General features: G+C 44.9%; 1 protein-coding gene across 1 annotated transcript in view; it reads right to left on the bottom strand.

Moving 5' to 3' along the window:
- PODXL (podocalyxin like) overlaps positions 1-21,820 on the bottom strand; it is a 262,424-nt gene that overhangs the window by 135,345 nt on the left and 105,259 nt on the right. The gene's annotated exons all lie outside the window — the stretch shown is intronic.

The raw sequence follows: 21,820 nt of genomic DNA, 5'->3' as shown, positions 1-21,820 counted from the left end.
TCTCATGACGCAGGTACCAGTGTCACGCATAGACATAACAGGGTAGAAACTGGGAAAGCTGTGGAAGATAGATCAAACGAAGAAACACACACTAGCTGATGCCACTGGTATAGAGCTAGAAGGTATCCCAGTCCCTGATCTATTCAAAAGTGGGGCCTGAGAAGAGACTTATGGCAGACAGAATAGAATTTAGTGAAGGAGCTCAAATGGCTGGAGGACTTATAATTCAATAAGAAGTGAGCCTTGGGCTCTCTTCAGTAGAAGCTCTTGACACTTTAAGGAATGTATTTTTACAGTGATCAGGGTACGACAACTGGCTGAGCACCAAAGTCTTTTCTATTTTTAATTGGGCCATCTAAAGCCCTTTGAAACTTGCAGATTTAAGGATTATTTTGGAACTTGTTCTGTTAGTACCGGAAGCATTATTTTGCTGTCTTTTCTAGTGAATTTAAGTTACTAGTTGTTTTAAATGTTAGTAATGAGAGAGCCACGCGTTACTTGCTGGATGTTACGGGAACGATGTCAGATTACACAGGGACTTTCACGTGGGTGCCTCTAGAAGACAATAGTAGTGAAAATGTAGGAGAAATGGCATAAAGGGTGGGCACAAAAGAAGCCCATGACAGACATCGCGATCCATATCAGTCAAATACTGTAGCATTTTTGGGACATTTAACATTCTCCCACCTAACAACCTTAGGGTAGGACAAGTAAAGGAATCTCTGAAAACCATGTAACAGTGACCATCATTCAAACCTACCTGCAAATTCCCCACACGTGTCTGCAGGCGATGTTCGAAGGTTATTTGAGGAGGGTGGGTGAAAGCACCTGAGCTTCCTTCAGTGCCTTGTAGTTTTTTTACGAGAGAAATCAGAGAATGTCTTCCTGTCGAGTCACTGCTACATCAGCAATCCGAAAAATGATTTCTGTGGGGCTGCCACAGTCAAACTATCAACGACCACTGAATGTAGACTGTCTGAAGACATGTATTCCAATATATATATAGTAGTGGCTGTCTTTGGAGTTTGCGCAGATCCAATATATATATATATATATATATATATTATATATATATATATATATATATATATATATATATATATATATATATATATATATATATATATATATATATATATATATATATATATAAACACACCTTATAAAGGGCCATTCTAGCATAACTCATTATATTCTTTACACAATAATTGTTTAGTTTTGGGGACTTTATTGCAAACTCCTTATTCCCGGCTAGATCAAGCAGAGACTCTTTCCACACAGGCATACATTGAGCCATTATCCATTTTAAAGCCAGGAGTTCACTATTTATCAAACATTTCTTCTTTTATTCAGATTCCCTGCTCCTTTAGTCTCAGGTGTGAGACCTCTTTCCAACTCCAAGGGCGTGAGTGATTGTGCTCATGATGATGGTGCAAAACAACCCTATGTGGAGCTCTGTGCAATGGTGATGCAGTACAATTGGATGTGTGCATTAGATAGCCTTGAGCAAACTGTGCCTGCAAAGTGTTCGTTTTCTGCACAGGATAAATGACGGTAAAACCCATTCGTGTTTTGAAGGCCACAGGTAGATAAAACAAGGTAGACACAGCTTACCTAAGAGTGTCAGTCATCAGGTCTGGCAAGCAGAGGAAAGGCAGCGCGGAAATCCTTGGCGGAAGGTACTCAGGGAGGCAAATACACCTTCATGCTTGAGACTTTGAACACGGAAGGCCAATAAGTAAGAGGATCTGCACTCAAAGGGTTAATCCCCTAGGTGAAATAACATTGTATCTCACAAGAGCTTTTTCAGGGTCAGCAGATGAGCCTTGGGTACAGACATTTTGCTACAAGGCAATGATCTGAGGAAAGGAGACAAGGGATGAAGAACAGCATTTATGTGAAGCTTGCCCAGCACCTCTGCCATGCTGAAAGCACTGTGGAGGACCATTCTTAGGGCTGGCCATGCGGCTACTGGAGGGGCTTGTGGGTGACGAAGGAAGTGTTAAGGGAGAATGGCCCGAAAAAATGTCACCATTAGACATGTTTGCGGACATCATTTAGTGGTGGCAAAGACTAGCACCTGCTAACCCTAGCTAGTTCTTTGGTACCCTTGACACTCCTACGGCTGGTGCCAAAGGTCTAGAAGACCAAGACAGAAAGCTATTTACTTTCAGGAGTGTCCACACCCAGGCCCTCCACTAGCCCCTCGGGCAGCAAATAGGAGACCGTTGACGGGCCATATCTAGGACAAGGGGTCAGCCCTCAGACGCCACTGCGGACTCAAAGGGTGCATGTTGTCACTTCTGCTGCCCTTGGGATCTGGTGAATTGATGAGCCCCCTGTAGCATAGTGCAGTATTGCAATATTGAATGACCCTGCAACTCTAACAATATGCACATTGCCATGCGCTCTGATACCTTTGGGTCTAGCTAGCGCTATATAAAACTTTCAAACAAATAATAACTAACGCACATGAAAGCTGTATGGACTGTCTAGGTGGGTGTGTAGTGTGGGGCCTGGTTGAACACACAGTGACCACACAATGTAACTGAACATGCTGAACACATACCCGTGTACACTCTCAAGCCCTTCGCCTGTATGCTTGCATATGGCCCCCTGCACTTATGCCACACATTTTCAAGTTTTCAATCGCCTCTGTCTGGCTGATGAAGGGAGTGGTCTGTGAAGGTATGCCTTGTGTACGCACGTGCTCAGCAGAGCTTCGTTACTGTTGTGCCACTGAACAACTATGTCTCCTCGTCTTATGGAGGCACGTATGTAGAGTGCCTGTTTCCCTCTAAGTGCAAAACACATCTGCCTCACCATCTGACTCGCCATGCACTATGACAAGGGTGAACGTAGCAGTGGTGCTAAACAAGAGAGCCACCTAGCTTTTTGACAACTAAGAAAGTCAATCTTGTGACAGGAAATCTGAATACCTGAGAATATATTAGCATTATGTGATGCAAATGGGATTCAAGTTTAGTTTAAGCCAGTTTGCCATTGTTTGTTTATTCCTAATTAGTCGCCTCGCGTCTTCTTTAAAATGAGGAAGAACAGAAACATAGAACTTCTAATCGTCCATAAAATATTTTTGCTCAAAAATATACCATAACCACAGTGCTTTTGAGAGTCCACTGTGTTATTTCTTAATTTGAAGTTTATACAATTCATCCTCTTTGTGGCGGGCAAAATAATTGCAAACGAATGTTCATGTATCTCACTTTACCTTATGATCAGAGTAAGATCGTCTGGACCAAGTGTGCTAATTGCCTCAGCCCTTTCAAGATTCTTTTTTGTGTTTTTTTACAGGCCAAGCAGGCGGACGTGACGTGGTCCTTATGAAAGCAGATGTTACAGACCCAGTGCTGGTACGATCATGGGAACTTGTTGTTACAGTTGGATCAGAACTTAAAAGGCATGTACTCCGTACCCTTCTCCACATTCTCATATGGCCTTATCCAGTGCTTAATTTGTGAAAAAATAGTGCCGGGACCCTCATCAAGAAATTTCGGCAGCTTGCACAACCCATTGCCCCTCCCAGCGCCCCCAATGACAGTACCTACAGATCTACTATTCATCACACTCCTATGAGTGTGACATTTCAGCTTATTCCAGTTCTTCCAAAGCTATAAAAATGGCTCGGAAATCCTTTATAAGTTACACTGAATCAACAAACAAATGATGTTATGCTCATCTCTAAATTAGACAAAAAGTGCCATCATGTAGCAGACTATCATAAGAACCAGCGTTTACAAGGTGCCGATGTTGAGCACCGGAAACCACTGGCTCAAATTAAGCATTGGCCTTATCCTAGGATTATCAGTACGATTGGAATCCAAAGCATTAGACTGGCACACGGGGACCTATTTTGTTGTAGCTTGAGGACAAGTGTCCCAGTGTTGTCGTTTTTATCCATTTTCTGTAGAGTGACTGTACAAGAGCGATCAAAGACACATCTGAACCCGATGCCAGAAAAAAACAATCCAAGGTGGAGTCTGTGTCCTGGTGCATTGTGGGTTTCAGGGGAGGTATCACGAGTCACCTTGTAACTAAAGCCTCTTCTTTGAAAAATAACAAGTTTCAATGCCCATACCCAAACCTAGATGGCACGAGTGTGCACAGCATGGGATCTATATGCAGCAAACTATTGTATACCATACCTCATTGAAGGGATAGTACATTTCTGCAAAGCTAAAAAAAAAACAGCAGATGTATATCAATTAACCATTTTTGAGTCACTTTTGACGTCCTCGGAAAGGACAGATACATGCAAAGGGCAGTATAGACATAAGCAGGGCTTTAATTGAAGTGGATTCTACCAGTGGTTGCACCTGGCAGTAATTAAAAACTTACCTTGATACAGGTCCTATCGGGCCCTATATTCTTGTAATTAACTTTATAGGCAAAAACTCTTACCGATTTCTCATCAATGACTGTAAAAGCTCTTGAGCTAATCCACGTCGGTATTGAAATGCCTTTTTGCATTTCACATTTTCCATTTTACTTTTTACTTCATATTGCATTCCTACAAGCATTTGAATTTTTTCCAGATGGTTATTTTCTGTTGTTTTTTCATGTAACATATGTGTTTTGTATAGTGCATACTGTGAAATTATTCACCATTAGGTATCTGGGTAATTTTAGACTCTGAGTAGGAGCTTGATTTAGAGTTTGGCAGATGAGTTACCGGAAATCCCATTGGCGTTATTACAAGTCCATTTTGTCCGATGTCAGTCATAACAAGGCAGATGAAATATTCTTCATATTGTTAACTCATCCCTTAAACTCTAAATCAGACCCTGAGGGCCAGATTTACCAATTTCTCATGCAGCACAGTGCAGCAGCCGCAAATGCTGCCCTGCGTGAGAAGGAGAGAGCAGGAGAGCACCAAGTGTACTAAAATATGTCTCTCTCCTCCCCTCTCCCGAGCGCCGGTGCTACAGTTAGCTGGCTTGCACCACTGAGATATCCTTGCACCATAGTGCACGGGTATCTCCGTGAGTCACACAGAGGTTTTGCACTGGAAGGACACCCTTTCAGGAAAAAATCCCATGCTTAGACTCATTTTAAACATCTGCTCACTTTGTGTGTGTGCTGTACAGTCCAGCACACATGTGAAGTCAGAAAATAAAGGAGAAAAAAAAAGCTTTTCTCCTTCATAGGACCTGGTTGAAGGATGCACTATTTTCTGATGCTTAACACTGTCTACTTTATTCAGTAAATTGGGTTTAGTAACAGAAACCTTGGGTGGTTGCATAGGAACGCCCATGCACCACCCATGATATGCCCCCTTGTCGTTAAGTAATGCAAAGCAGCTCTATGTGCTGCTTCATGTTACTTTCACATTATTTCCAGTGCTAAACAAGTTTAGCACTGGAAAGAAAATCAGATGAAGTCAGGTTGATTTTCTTACAGTGCCTGTCAATGTGTCATAGAGTTGTTCAGACTCCATGCTCATCCAATACTTGGCCTCTCTTCAGAGTGCATAGAGTGATTGACACTTATGTGCCAATTGCAATTACCATTTTATGTTAAAGGGTGTGAAAGGCATATAGGCAGCTTTTAAGATATACGTAGCTCCAAAGAAAAAGGAAATGCCGTACTTACAGGTGGGAAGTATGTGCTTGCCTGCGTGCGTATGCGTGTGTGTGTTTGTGAGAGAGAGAGAGGATATGGTGAAAGGAGGTGATGCAAGGAAGTGCATACAGAAGACCAGAGTGAAAAGGCAGTGATAAAGAGTAAGAAGACGACATGGGAGATATGCAGACGGAGGATTTCAGAAAGATGAGGGGAGGAAAATGGTGTGTCTTAACAGAGTGAGATATTGCATAAGAAAGTGGTGTAAAGGGGAGAAAAGGGGTGATTGAGACACTCCGAAGACCACAATCCCTTCTACATATCGCAGTAATATTTTGTTCACAGTCTCATATTTTGAGAATTGAAACATTTTATATTCTAATTATTCACCAGATTGCCATTGTTCTTGCTCATTTAGCTGATACTACTAACAAGTATTGGCAAAGCCAATAGGTCTGACTTGTTTTATGCATATGCTCGTGGAATACCAGAGACCACACAAAGAGGCACCCAAATACTGTCAAGCGGCACGCCATGAAAAGCAGTGGATTCAAGTTCACTTGTATTAAGTCACATTCTAATTTATAGAGGTTGCACCTTTTAGAAAAGATTCCTTGTTACGCTTCCTTGGCAATGCCACTTCGAGAGAACTCCGCCTCTTTCATTCCACTTATAGCTCTGGGCATAATAGAGCTGCTAGCTAATGTTAGGTAGGCCAGCGGAACATAGGTGTAACTCATTAAAAAGCATTGCAGGTACCAGAGTGAGCAAGTGTATGATTATCTCACAGAACCTAACCTTCTCATAACAAGATCATGCAGTAAACTCCAGAATTTGTTCCTCAACATTCAGAGCTCTAGAACCTTCCATTCCTAGAACTGCCTTAGTTGTCATTAATGTTTGTGAACAACAGCTCCTCTAAATACAAACCCCAAGTTCTTGGGAAATCATGTAGCCTAGCAAGCAGAGGTGAAGGTCCGGCCAAGTGCCAAGTCTGATCAATACCTCAGAACAGAAAGACATGCTTTAGAGCAGGCCCAAGTGCTTGACCAAAGGAACTACTGACAGATTTATAAGCTCGACACCTATCATAGCCAATTAGATTGCACATTTTCCGATACATTGGCATCCAATATCGCCCCAATTTTTATTTCTGGAAGATAAGTAAATTTATATTTTAATTCTCTGTCTCAGTCACTGAATAAAAGCACCTGTTTAAAAAAGATATTTCATTCACATATTTAGGCTTCAAGACTACTTCATCTACCTCGTCAGCCACGTTTTCCTAAAAAAATCATAATAAAAATACATAGGTGTATACACACATGTACAAGGGCATAAGGCGAGCCCTTCCATCCATTGGTCTATTCAAGTGACAATCACGTTTAGCTTCCACCATACAGCATGCGGCAATAGGACAGCCTACTTCAACTACTGTCTGCCTGGCACTATTGCGTGATGACATTTTGCCTGACCGCAGTGCGCACCGCCTGAAATTGGCGATGCCTTCAGAGGCAGGGCTGGTACACCTGTGCTGCTAGGCAGGCAAGTTCTTTATTTTTCTATTTCTATAGGCTTGTCAATTATTTTGGGCATAATGCAAAAGTTGGCAGAAAAAAATAAGTAAAAGTCATGGCGAGACCTGTGAGATGAGAAAGGAAACGAACGAGTGTAAAACAATGGATAAAGCTAGCAAATGAAGGATAAAGAAGGAGTAAACGGAAAAGAACCAAAAGATAAAGGACAATAGAATGAAAATTAGGAGAAAACTAAACATGCTCCGTACACTATAGGTTAAAATGCAAGACAGATACCAGGTGTGACGAATGTGCCGTTTGCATAGTGCTGAGATGAATCTGCGAATCACAGTTTCTGATCCTTGGGAGTTACTGCAGTGCAATAACAATACAAGTGCAAATACACACGTGCAGCCTAGCCTGCATGTCACTGTTTCTAATCTGACACTCACAAACTTCAGTGAGTGACTACACATGTGCAGCTGTATTGCAGAGAATTCATAATGCGATAATTCACACTTTTAATAATGGTGAGAACGCGTAGTGGGTTAAAGCGCCGACTGCGGAGCTCTGAAACGTTTAGGTCATGGGTTCTAATCGTAAAACAAGTAATCTAGTAGGCCTTAACATCAGATTACAAAACGCGACGTTAGTATTACAGCTTCATATGATGCTGAAATAGCTCCCTCTCGGCAGTGCGTTCCCCGTATGACCTCAGTACCATCAGAGTTCAATGGTTATAATGACAAAAACTTTTTTTTAAGTTTAAATATTTATTACTAAAATGCATGTAGGGGCCCAAGACCTTCCCAAATTCATCCGACCAAAGCCCTACCCCTAGGCGGCCCACCCCCGGGGGACCACCGTCAGTCTGAGGAGGTCTTTGAGTCCCACACAGGGTTTATCCCGACCCTCTAATGATCAGTCACGCGTCATTCATTGCTCAAGCTGCGGGCACGTCCACCCCCGAACATTCACAGCTGGTCCAGATAGCGTCCATCACTGGCTCCTGACAGCGTGATAGACCGCTGTGCCCTGTCATCATGGGGGAGCTATTTATTTAAAAATATTGTCCATCCTGCCCTTTCTCTAGCCCCATTGACCCCCCCCCCCTTCGTCCTCCCCCATCCCTTCATCTGATACAATAGGAGTTTAAGCTAATTAACCGAAGCACAAATCTCCCAGCAGTGACAGGCCTGCTGTCAGGTTAATTGGAGTCTCCCTCTCGGCCCCAGAAAGACCCCCACTGGCTGTTCTCTCCCAGAGTCTCCCTGTGGTAGAACGCACCAAGTCTGGTTTAAAAGGGGGCCAGGATTCTCCCTCCGTCACTTCTGTGTCATCAAAGGCTAAAAGCGGAAAGGCAAAGAAAGCTGGGCTTTTCCTTGGTGGCTGGCAATTTGTTGCCATGGGGACAGCAACGGCTTGACAGGTAGGTGTGATGGATCTGGAAGAGGAAGGCTGCTCGGACTCGGAGCGTCTAAAGGTTGGAGATAACTGTCCTAATTCAAATATTTCCATATTTTACGAGTAACATTTGACTTTTTTTTGCTTGGAACAGCAGCACCTCGTAGAGATGAGAAGTGCAGGGTGCTGGAAGAAAGAGGCATGAGGTGGAATAAATACCAGACACTGACAACAGGCACTCATTCTTCTACAAATGAAACTTTATTGCACAAGAAGGGAGTCCAAAGGGAGGTAATGCACATTTAGAATGTCACAGGGACTGGCGTTCCGCAGTAGTATCAGCCGCAAAACACAAAGAGAGGGGTTGGGGGGGGGGGGGGGGGGGGGGGGAGAGGGGGGCGCGGATTGGATAAATAGTTTGCCTACAGAGAGAGCTGTCTCTAGGGCTACCCTGTGCCTACCATTAGTTCACTTTCTTGTTACTCTCATTTGTACCACATCAAAAACTTACAATGAGCTTTGGGCTAGCACACTGCTTACTTCTGGTTGGCTTACTTGACACTCTCACATGTTAGCTTCTGATTGGATGGTTTTCTTTCCTCTTCTTGTGTTTGTCCCTCCCTTAGAGCATAGCTTATCACCTTTTTGATTGGATGAATAGTATCCTTTCACTGTTTACATTCAGTGGATTACTTTTTTGTTTCCATTTCACCCCTCCATGAAAGTGCATGTTGTTTCTTGCTCTCTTGCTCGTGTGCTAGTTCCCCCTCAAATCTTCACCCCTCTGTGCTTTCTGTGCAGCATTTGCCCACTACTCATCATTGCTTAGGCCCTTCTCGCTATCTGATTTTTTAAACCATTCAAACCCTAGCTTCTTGTTGCTCTCCAGCTCCACGTTGCTCCCCTTTGTGAATGCACCTTTCCTCACCATGCCCCCACCCCTTCTCCCAGGCAGCTGCCACACAGTGGTATTCACTGCTTTCTCCACCATTGTCCCTCCCTCCTCTCTCATTGCTCTCCCGCCCCCCCCCTCTATACCGCCTTACATTTAATCTCTTTTTTAAGAGGGCACCGCAGGTACAATCTGGGTACCCTGCTTCAAAAGGCACTACTGCACACATGTAACCGAATTTTCTTTTATTTCCCACTGCAAGATTACCATCAGCCATCTCGGATCAGTAAATTTAAAAAAATGATGACTGCATTTCTTGTTTTGGGACATTGCTGCACATGATTGTAAAACATCTTATTTTGCTTTTTGTTGATCAGGCTTAACTGCATTAGCAAAAATCATTTGTAAAAAGCAAGTAGGTCCACATTAGCAGCAATAAGGTAAGGTCTATTGGCTTTCCCAATGTTTGTTTATTTTGCCTCCACTTTCAGCATGCCACAAGTGTACATAGGTTTTCTTGTTCTCTCCCTTGTGTGCAGCTTCCCTCATAAATACCCGCCTGCTGCCCTCTTTGTTGCTCCCTTTTACACCCCAACTCATCCACCGTTACCTCATTTCTGCTTTATTTGCTTTTTAGATTTTTGATTCCTTCTCCCGCCTCAGGCTCCTCTGTTACTGCCCCACTCATTCCCCATCACTTCCTCCAGTATTGACTTTTCTCTCTCCTCCTCCTTGCACCTGCTCCTATTTTGTTCCACCATGCTTCTCATCGTAGTTCTTAAAAAAAAGAAAAGAAAAAAAAAATATATATATATATATATATATTTATATATATATATATATATTAGGTTTCACAGTTGCCCTTTGCGAGGCGCACTCCTCGTTGGTGAAATATTAGGATCAGGAGAAGGGTGTCAGGCATGACGGCGTCTGCAGCTACCTGACGCGTTTCGGGCATCCGCCCTTCTTCATAGTGCACCGCCGCTGAGAGGAGCGGTTCCCCTGCCTTTTAACTAAAGAGCAGAGCGGACCAACTGGTGTTTGGCAGTATTGAAAAGGTGCTGTTGGCATAACGAGGACATTTATTTGGTAATTTACTGCATCTTGCCAGCAGCCCCACTTGGGATTCATTTTATTGGACTTCCAGTCCCATAATGCAACATTGGAACTTACCTGTGTGTTATTGGCTGACTGAAACTATTTTCAACAAAAGGGTGAACACTGGAAATCCAAAATGGTGGCAATGTGTGGTAGCAGCGTATCCTATGAAGAAGGGCGGATGCCCGAAACGCGTCAGGTAGCTGCAGACGCCGTCATGCCTGACACCCTTCTCCTGATCCTAACATTTCACCAACGAGGAGTGCGCCTCGCAAATGGCAACTGTGAAACCTAATCTATTTCGGCCGGTCTGGTCGAGAGGTGCACTGCCGCTGAGAGGAGCGGTTCCCCTGCCTTTTAACTAAAGAGCAGAGCGGACCAACTGGTGTTTGGCAGTATTGAAAAGGTGCTGTTGGCATAACGAGGACATTTATTTGGTAATTTACTGCATCTTGCCAGCAGCCCCACTTGGGATTCATTTTATTGGACTTTCAGTCCCATAATGCAACATTGGAACTTACCTGTGTGTTATTGGCTGACTGAAACTATTTTCAACAAAAGGGTGAACACTGGAAATCCAAAATGGTGGCAATGTGTGGTAGCAGCGTATCCTATGAAGAAGGGCGGATGCCCGAAACGCGTCAGATAGCTGCAGACGCCGTCATGCCTGACACCCTTCTCCTGATCCTAACATTTTACCAACGAGGAGTGCGCCTCGCAAATGGCAACTGTGAAACCTAATCTATTTCGGCCGGTCTGGTCGAGAGGTGCACCGCCGCTGAGAGGAGCGGTTCCCCTGCGTTTTAACTAAAGAGCAGAGCGGACCAACTGGTGTTTGGCAGTATTGAAAAGGTGCTGTTGGCATAACGAGGACATTTATTTGGTAATTTACTGCATCTTGCCAGCAGCCCCACTTGGGATTCATTTTATTGGACTTCCAGTCCCATAATGCAACATTGGAACTTACCTGTGTGTTATTGGCTGACTGAAACTATTTTCAACAAAAGGGTGAACACTGGAAATCCAAAATGGTGGCAATGTGTGGTAGCAGCGTATCCTATGAAGAAGGGCGGATGCCCGAAACGGGTCAGGTAGCTGCAGACGCCGTCATGCCTGACACCCTTCTCCTGATCCTAACATTTCACCAACGAGGAGTGCGCCTCGCAAATGGCAACTGTGAAACCTAATCTATTTCGGCCGGTCTGGTCGAGAGGTGCACCGCCGCTGAGAGGAGCGGTTCCCCTGCCTTTTAACTAAAGAGCAGAGCGGACCAACTGGTGTTTGGCAGTATTGAAAAGGTGCTGTTGGCATAACGAGGACATTTATTTGGTAATTTACTGCATCTTGCCAGCAGCCCCACTTGGGATTCATTTTATTGGACTTCCAGTCCCATAATGCAACATTGGAACTTACCTGTGTGTTATTGGCTGACTGAAACTATTTTCAACAAAAGGGTGAACACTGGAAATCCAAAATGGTGGCAATGTGTGGTAGCAGCGTATCCTATGAAGAAGGGCGGATGCCCGAAACGCGTCAGGTAGCTGCAGACGCCGTCATGCCTGACACCCTTCTCCTGATCCTAACATTTCACCAACGAGGAGTGCGCCTCGCAAATGGCAACTGTGAAACCTAATCTATTTCGGCCGGTCTGGTCGAGAGGTGCACCGCCGCTGAGAGGAGCGGTTCCCCTGCCTTTTAACTAAAGAGCAGAGCGGACCAACTGGTGTTTGGCAGTATTGAAAAGGTGCTGTTGGCATAACGAGGACATTTATTTGGTAATTTACTGCATCTTGCCAGCAGCCCCACTTGGGATTCATTTTATTGGACTTCCAGTCCCATAATGCAACATTGGAACTTACCTGTGTGTTATTGGCTGACTGAAACTATTTTCAACAAAAGGGTGAACACTGGAAATCCAAAATGGTGGCAATGTGTGGTAGCAGCGTATCCTATGAAGAAGGGCGGATGCCCGAAACGCGTCAGGTAGCTGCAGACGCCGTCATGCCTGACACCCTTCTCCTGATCCTAACATTTCACCAACGAGGAGTGCGCCTCGCAAATGGCAACTGTGAAACCTAATCTATTTCGGCCGGTCTGGTCGAGAGGTGCACCGCCGCTGGGAGGAGCGGTTCCCCTGCCTTTTAACTAAAGAGCAGAGCGGACCAACTGGTGTTTGGCAGTATTGAAAAGGTGCTGTTGGCATAACGAGGACATTTATTTGGTAATTTACTGCATCTTGCCAGCAGCCCCACTTCGGATTCATTTTATTGAACTTCCAGTCCCATAATGCAACATTGGAACTTACCTGTGTGTTATTGGCTGACTGAAACTATTTTCAACAAAAGGGTGAACACTGGAAATCCAAAATGGTGGCAATGTGTGGTAGCAGCGTATCCTATGAAGAAGGGCGGATGCCCGAAACGCGTCAGGTAGCTGCAGACGCCGTCATGCCTGACACCCTTCTCCTGATCCTAACATTTCACCAACGAGGAGTGCGCCTCGCAAATGGCAACTGTGAAACCTAATCTATTTCGGCCGGTCTGGTCGAGAGGTGCACCGCCGCTGAGAGGAGCGGTTCCCCTGCCTTTTAACTAAAGAGCAGAGCGGACCAACTGGTGTTTGGCAGTATTGAAAAGGTGCTGTTGGCATAACGAGGACATTTATTTGGTAATTTACTGCATCTTGCCAGCAGCCCCACTTGGGATTCATTTTATCGGACTTCCAGTCCCATAATGCAACACTGGAACTTACCTGTGTGTTATTGGCTGACTGAAACTATTTTCAACAAAAGGGTGAACACTGGAAATCCAAAATGGTGGCAATGTGTGGTAGCAGCGTATCCTATGAAGAAGGGCGGATGCCCGAAACGCGTCAGGTAGCTGCAGACGCCGTCTTGCCTGACACCCTTCTCCTGATCCTAACATTTCACCAACGAGGAGTGCGCCTCGCAAATGGCAACTGTGAAACCTAATCTATTTCGGCCGGTCTGGTCGAGAGGTGCACCGCCGCTGAGAGGAGCGGTTCCCCTGCCTTTTAACTAAAGAGCAGAGCGGACCAACTGGTGTTTGGCAGTATTGAAAAGGTGCTGTTGGCATAACGAGGACATTTATTTGGTAATTTACTGCATCTTGCCAGCAGCCCCACTTGGGATTCATTTTATTGGACTTCCAGTCCCATAATGCAACATTGGAACTTACCTGTGTGTTATTGGCTGACTGAAACTATTTTCAACAAAAGGGTGAACACTGGAAATCCAAAATGGGGGCAATGTGTGGTAGCAGCGTATCCTATGAAGAAGGGCGGATGCCCGAAACGCGTCAGGTAGCTGCAGACGCCGTCATGCCTGACACCCTTCTCCTGATCCTAACATTTCACCAACGAGGAGTGCGCCTCGCAAATGGCAACTGTGAAACCTAATCTATTTCGGCCGGTCTGGTCGAGAGGTGCACCGCCGCTGAGAGGAGCGGTTCCCCTGCCTTTTAACTAAAGAGCAGAGCGGACCAACTGGTGTTTGGCAGTATTGAAAAGGTGCTGTTGGCATAACGAGGACATTTATTTGGTAATTTACTGCATCTTGCCAGCAGCCCCACTTGGGATTCATTTTATTGGACTTCCAGTCCCATAATGCAACATTGGAACTTACCTGTGTGTTATTGGCTGACTGAAACTATTTTCAACAAAAGGGTGAACACTGGAAATCCAAAATGGTGGCAATGTGTGGTAGCAGCGTATCCTATGAAGAAGGGCGGATGCCCGAAACGCGTCAGGTCGCTGCAGACGCCGTCATGCCTGACACCCTTCTCCTGATCCTAACATTTCACCAACGAGGAGTGCGCCTCGCAAATGGCAACTGTGAAACCTAATCTATTTCGGCCGGTCTGGTCGAGAGGTGCACCGCCGCTGAGAGGAGCGGTTCCCCTGCCTTTTAACTAAAGAGCAGAGCGGACCAACTGGTGTTTGGCAGTATTGAAAAGGTGCTGTTGGCATAACGAGGACATTTATTTGGTAATTTACTGCATCTTGCCAGCAGCCCCACTTGGGATTCATTTTATTGGACTTCCAGTCCCATAATGCAACATTGGAACTTACCTGTGTGTTATTGGCTGACTGAAACTATTTTCAACAAAAGGGTGAACACTGGAAATCCAAAATGGTGGCAATGTGTGGTAGCAGCGTATCCTATGAAGAAGGGCGGATGCCCGAAACGCGTCAGGTAGCTGCAGACGCCGTCATGCCTGACACCCTTCTCCTGATCCTAACATTTCACCAACGAGGAGTGCGCCTCGCAAATGGCAACTGTGAAACCTAATCTATTTCGGCCGGTCTGGTCGAGAGGTGCACCGCCGCTGAGAGGAGCGGTTCCCCTGCCTTTTAACTAAAGAGCAGAGCGGACCAACTGGTGTTTGGCAGTATTGAAAAGGTGCTGTTGGCATAACGAGGACATTTATTTGGTAATTTACTGCATCTTGCCAGCAGCCCCACTTGGGATTCATTTTATTGGACTTCCAGTCCCATAATGCAACATTGGAACTTACCTGTGTGTTATTGGCTGACTGAAACTATTTTCAACAAAAGGGTGAACACTGGAAATCCAAAATGGTGGCAATGTGTGGTAGCAGCGTATCCTATGAAGAAGGGCGGATGCCCGAAACGCGTCAGGTAGCTGCAGACGCCGTCATGCCTGACACCCTTCTCCTGATCCTAACATTTCACCAACGAGGAGTGCGCCTCGCAAATGGCAACTGTGAAACCTAATCTATTTCGGCCGGTCTGGTCGAGAGGTGCACCGCCGCTGAGAGGAGCGGTTCCCCTGCCTTTTAACTAAAGAGCAGAGCGGACCAACTGGTGTTTGGCAGTATTGAAAAGGTGCTGTTGGCATAACGAGGACATTTATTTGGTAATTTACTGCATCTTGCCAGCAGCCCCACTTGGGATTCATTTTATTGGACTTCCAGTCCCATAATGCAACATTGGAACTTACCTGTGTGTTATTGGCTGACTGAAACTATTTTCAACAAAAGGGTGAACACTGGAAATCCAAAATGGTGGCAATGTGTGGTAGCAGCGTATCCTATGAAGAAGGGCGGATGCCCGAAATGCGTCAGGTAGCTGCAGACGCCGTCATGCCTGACACCCTTCTCCTGATCCTAACATTTCACCAACGAGGAGTGCGCCTCGCAAATGGCAACTGTGAAACCTAATCTATTTCGGCCGGTCTGGTCGAGAGGTGCACCGCCGCTGAGAGGAGCGGTTCCCCTGCCTTTTAACTAAAGAGCAGAGCGGACCAACTGGTGTTTGGCAGTATTGAAAAGGTGCTGTTGGCATAACGAGGACATTTATTTGGTAATTTACTGCATCTTGCCAGCAGCCCCACTTGGGATTCATTTTATTGGACTTCCAGTCCCATAATGCAACATTGGAACTTACCTGTGTGTTATTGGCTGACTGAAACTATTTTCAACAAAAGGGTGAACACTGGAAATCCAAAATGGTGGCAATGTGTGGTAGCAGCGTATCCTATGAAGAAGGGCGGATGCCCGAAACGCGTCAGGTAGCTGCAGACGCCGTCATGCCTGACACCCTTCTCCTGATCCTAACATTTCACCAACGAGGAGTGCGCCTCGCAAATGGCAACTGTGAAACCTAATCTATTTCGGCCGGTCTGGTCGAGAGGTGCACCGCCGCTGGGAGGAGCGGTTCCCCTGCCTTTTAACTAAAGAGCAGAGCGGACCAACTGGTGTTTGGCAGTATTGAAAAGGTGCTGTTGGCATAACGAGGACATTTATTTGGTAATTTACTGCATCTTGCCAGCAGCCCCACTTGGGATTCATTTTATTGAACTTCCAGTCCCATAATGCAACATTGGAACTTACCTGTGTGTTATTGGCTGACTGAAACTATTTTCAACAAAAGGGTGAACCCTGGAAATCCAAAATGGTGGCAATGTGTGGTAGCAGCGTATCCTATGAAGAAGGGCGGATGCCCGAAACGCGTCAGGTAGCTGCAGACGCCGTCATGCCTGACACCCTTCTCCTGATCCTAACATTTCACCAACGAGGAGTGCGCCTCGCAAATGGCAACTGTGAAACCTAATCTATTTCGGCCGGTCTGGTCGAGAGGTGCACCGCCGCTGAGAGGAGCGGTTCCCCTGCCTTTTAACTAAAGAGCAGAGCGGACCAACTGGTGTTTGGCAGTATTGAAAAGGTGCTGTTGGCATAACGAGGACATTTATTTGGTAATTTACTGCATCTTGCCAGCAGCCCCACTTGGGATTCATTTTATTGGACTTCCAGTCCCATAATGCAACATTGGAACTTACCTGTGTGTTATTGGCTGACTGAAACTATTTTCAACAAAAGGGTGAACACTGGAAATCCAAAATGGTGGCAATGTGTGGTAGCAGCGTATCCTATGAAGAAGGGCGGATGCCCGAAACGCGTCTGGTAGCTGCAGACGCCGTCATGCCTGACACCCTTCTCCTGATCCTAACATTTCACCAACGAGGAGTGCGCCTCGCAAATGGCAACTGTGAAACCTAATATATATATATATATATATATATATATATATATATATATATATATATATATATATATATATATATATATATATATATATATATATATATATATATCCATACTAATATAATAAAGAGAGAGCCCAAACCTTTGAGGCGGGTAATCTCAGGAACCACAGCACCAATCACAACACCCAATACAGCATTGGAAAGGGCAGTTGCAGCAGAAGGGCATAGGCTATGCAGATGCCCACCATATACATTTAAAAGCTAAAAGAACCGTGCCAGCAAAGTAGTCCCTTGTGGGCGTGTCTGCGTTGTGCTGTGGGCGTGACAAGCACTGGGGGCGTGTGGTACGTTCCGCCCTTCATGCTATGTCTCATATCATGTGCTAATCCCACCCTGCTCCCTTTAAATACCGCTGCACCCCATAATCATAACCCCCTTACTCCTTAAAATACCCCAACACCCTTAAACACTAACCCTAAACCCTAAAAATACCCCTGTACCCCAAAACCCAAACCTAGCCCTGAACCCTATAAATACCCTTGTACCTCAAACCCCAAACCTACCCCTGAACCCTAAAAATACCCCTGTACCCCAAAACCCAAACCTAGCCCTGAACCCTAAAAATACCACTGTACACAAAAACCCAAACCTACCCCTGAACCATAAAATACCCCTGTACCCCAAAACCCAAACCTAGCCCTGAACCCTTAAAATACACCTGTACCCCAAAACCCAAACCTACCACTGAACCCTAAAAATACCCCTGTACCCCAAAATGCAAACCTATCCCTGAACCCTAAAAATACCCCTGTAACCCAAAACCCAAACCTACCCCTGAACCCTAAAATACCCCTGTACCCCCAAACCTAGCCCTGAACCCTAAAAATACCCCTGTACCCCCAAACCCAAACCTAGCCCTGAACTGTTAAAATACCCCTGTAGCCCAAAACCCAAACCTACCCCTGAAACCTAAAAATACCCCTGTACCCCAAAACCCAAACCTAGCCCTGAACCCTAAAAATACCCATGTACCCCAAAACCCATACCTATCCCTAAACCCTGAAACTACCCCTGTACCCCATAACCCAAAACTATATCTGAACCCTAAAAATACCCAAATACCCCAAAACATATACCTCAGTACCCCAAAACATATACCCCATACCCATACTTACCTTATCCAAACAAAAAAAAAACATGCTTAGTTTTAACATTCATGCATTTAACCCCTTCGAAGCTAATGACGAGCTGGGCTCGTCATGGTGCTTACCTGCCGTGCGCGGATGACAAGGCCAGCTCGTCATGAAACAATGGTATAGCTTGGTTTGCAGCACAGGAGAAAAATATCCCTAGCAGCCAAGGTGTTAAAACGAATTTCGTTGTAAATGTTTGCGTGGTAAAAGCATATAAAATGTAATGCCATGCGTTATAATGGCATTGCGGAGTCATGGTACTTTCGTAATGAAAGTATGCAGAGTGATGGTATGCGGAAAGAAAGTTGCGGAATAATGGGTGTTTACCCTCCCCCGGTAAGTACATTGGTGGCACGGTGGCCCACATCTCCAGCAACATACTCATATTTTTTCACCACCCATTTGAAAAATGCACAGGTCTCTCTCATTGATGGCCAGCACCGACATACACTTTTAGACACATCTCCCGCCACAAGTTCTAGAATTGCGAACTTTAGAGCTGGGGAGCTACGTTCGAATCTCGGCATCAGCTCAACATCCTGTGATTCCAGGCAAATCGCTTTGTCTCCCCGTGCCTACCACAAATGAATGTGTTCTTCTGTAATGTAAATTGTGATCATGTCATGTTGTCGAGTTCGCGCTATATAATATTGGAAAGGAAAAATAAAGTAGGGAAACTCGAGTTCACACACTACTGAACGCGCACTCTTAAGTGCATCAGCAGTGCACTGTGAATCGGAGCGTTTCACAGGCCTGTCAAAGATAAGAAATGATATCTAAACGAAATCCTACAAAACAATATACTACTGGCAGGCAGCAATTCATACCCGGACAATGTCGAACAGGCTGGGGGGGGGGCGACGGGGGGGGGGTGTTACGGCAGCTGCCATATATTGCTAAGCTGCTCCTATTCGCTCAAGTTTAACTATGTCTTTATTTACTGTGCCAAGTATTGGAACAGGTAAACACCAACAAACACAATTGCGGCTGCCTCACGCTGTATTCCTGTGCATACATGGTGATGCCTGGTAAACATTTGTCATCATGCTGGCCTGCCATAACGTCCGACACATCAATGCAAATTCACACTGAGTTTTTGCTGATGCTGCAGAGCCTTGCCAAAAATCATTGGCAGAGTCAACAGGTCTAAAAGAAAGATATTGGCTTTGTGAATGTTTGTTTATTTTGTTATTGGTCCCGGGTGAAACAGTCTGCCTGTGTCTCACCTGTATTCACACAAGCTGAAAATAGGCATTCTTTGCAGGAACTACCCTTGGTTATTTCTTTGCATTTTTTATGTGGTTGTAAAATCATGAATAACATTTTTTTGCAACCGATCAATGTCAAATAAAAAAACACAGACCTGGTTGAGTCACAGGCGGGATTTCACTGAAATTCCAAGAGTAGGAAAAGAGACACAAGTCCTTTGTTGAAACTTATTATGCTGTGACAAAAGGTCATGCAAACAGCAAATGTTTGCTTTACAAAGACACATATTACAAGAAACAGGGGTCCTAAGGAGTAGCAATACAACAAATAATAGTAATATAGACCACAATCAGTACTATATTTACTCCCAACCCAGCCGGGTGCGGAGTATTTTAATTTCAAAAGATGACAAAAAGATAGATTGACCTAGAGGGGGTCAGTTATGAACATAAAAATAGGGTACAATCCTGTACCTATACCAAGAAAGTAGGAAAACCATAGATTGAGAGAAAGATAAGTAAAAGGAAAAAGTTTTTACAGGCAAGTAGAAATTTCCTTGGAGCCAGAGGATGGCTTGCGATTTAAATAAATAATTCCGCAAATCACAACCAACAGTGTAACAATTGAGTATTAACAAAAGATTAAATGTCACACTATTTGCAGCGTCAACGTTTCGATCCCTAAAGCTCCAAATAATTACGGGATCATCATCAGGACTATTTTATATCAAAGCCTGTTTACAATATGAACGCCTTCACGTATCCAGTTTCAGGATCGTAATGGCAAAATTGGTACTTCTGAGGAGGAGGATTTCCTTTTCCTTTCCAGTTCTAGGAGAGGGGTCCTTGCTTCAGGTGGAAGCAGCGGCGAATGGATTTTAGGCTAGCTGAGGTTATTTCTTTAATTCCAAGGAGTCAGTTTACTCCATCGATTTTGGCCGCAGGCTCGTTGCTTGCTTCAATAGGAAGCTGCACCGGCTGAGAGAACTTTGGGGATATATCCTTAGTTTGGAGGAGTCAATGGGCTCCTTCCGTTGGTCCGCCCGCTCGATGCTTGCTTCAGGTGGAAGCAGCGGCGAATGGATTTTAGGCTAGCTGAGGTTATTTCTTAAATTCCAAGGAGTCAGTTTACTCCATCGATTTTGGCCGCAGGCTCGTTGCTTGCCTCAATAGGAAGCTGCACCGGCTGAGAGAACTTGGGGGATATATCCTTAGTTTGGAGGAGTCAATGGGCTCCTTCCGTTGGTTCGCCCGCTCGATGCTCACTTCTCGGTGGAAGCGGCGGTGGGTGGGGGGAGAAACACGATGGTCTTCTCCCTCTTCTTTGGCAGTGCGACTCCGCTGTCTACACAGCGGAGACAGCGGAGTCGCGCTGCCAAAGAAGAGGGAGAAGACCATCGTGTTTCTCCCCCCACCCACCGCCGCTTCCACCGAGAAGTGAGCGGGCGGACCAATGGAAGGAGCCCATTGACTCCTCCAAACTAAGGATATATCCCCCAAGTTCTCTCAGCCGGTGCAGCTTCCTATTGAAGCAAGCAACGAGCCTGCGGCCAAAATCGATGGAGTAAACTGACTCCTTGGAATTAAAGAAATAACCTCAGCTAGCCTAAAATACATTCGCCGCTGCTTCCACCTGAAGCAAGGACCCCTCTCCTAGAACTGGAAAGGAAAAGGAAATCCTCCTCCTCAGAAGTACCAATTTTGCCATTACGATCCTGAAACTGGATACGTGAAGGCGTTCATATTGTAAACAGGCTTTGATATAAAATAGTCCTGATGATGATCCCGTAATTATTAGGAGCTTTAGGGATCGAAACGTTGACGCTGCAAATAGTGTGACATTTAATCTTTTGTTAATACTCAATTGTTACACTGTTGGTTGTGATTTGCGGAATTATTTATTTAAATCGCAAGCCATCCTCTGGCTCCAAGGAAATTTCTACTTGCCTGTAAAAACTTTTTCCTTTTACTTATCTTTCTCTCAATCTATGGTTTTCCTACTTTCTTGGGATAGGTACAGGATTGTACCCTATTTTTATGTTCATAACTGACCCCCTCTAGGTCAATCTATCTTTTTGTCATCTTTTGAAAATAAAATACTCCGCGCCCGGCTGGGTTGGGAGTAAATATAGTACTGATTGTGGTCTATATTACTATTATTTGTTGTATTGCTACTCCTTAGGACCCCTGTTTCTTGTAATAAGTAAATGACCCACGGTCCAAAGGCCCCTCTTGGGTTTCCTTGTTTCCAAAAATGATTACAAAGACACATAACATAACACCAAAGGAACTCTGTCTATGAATTTTTTACTGCCTCAAAACCGGGAGAGGGGATAATAAAATGTTTTAACAAGTGCAAGAATAATAAAGCTTAAAAATGTAGAGAGCCAAATAAACGGGAT

Source organism: Lissotriton vulgaris, chromosome 1_1 (assembly GCF_964263255.1).
Source record: "Lissotriton vulgaris chromosome 1_1, aLisVul1.2, whole genome shotgun sequence".
NCBI lineage: Eukaryota > Metazoa > Chordata > Amphibia > Caudata > Salamandridae > Lissotriton > Lissotriton vulgaris.
This window is presented reverse-complemented; position numbering and strand designations above follow the sequence as displayed.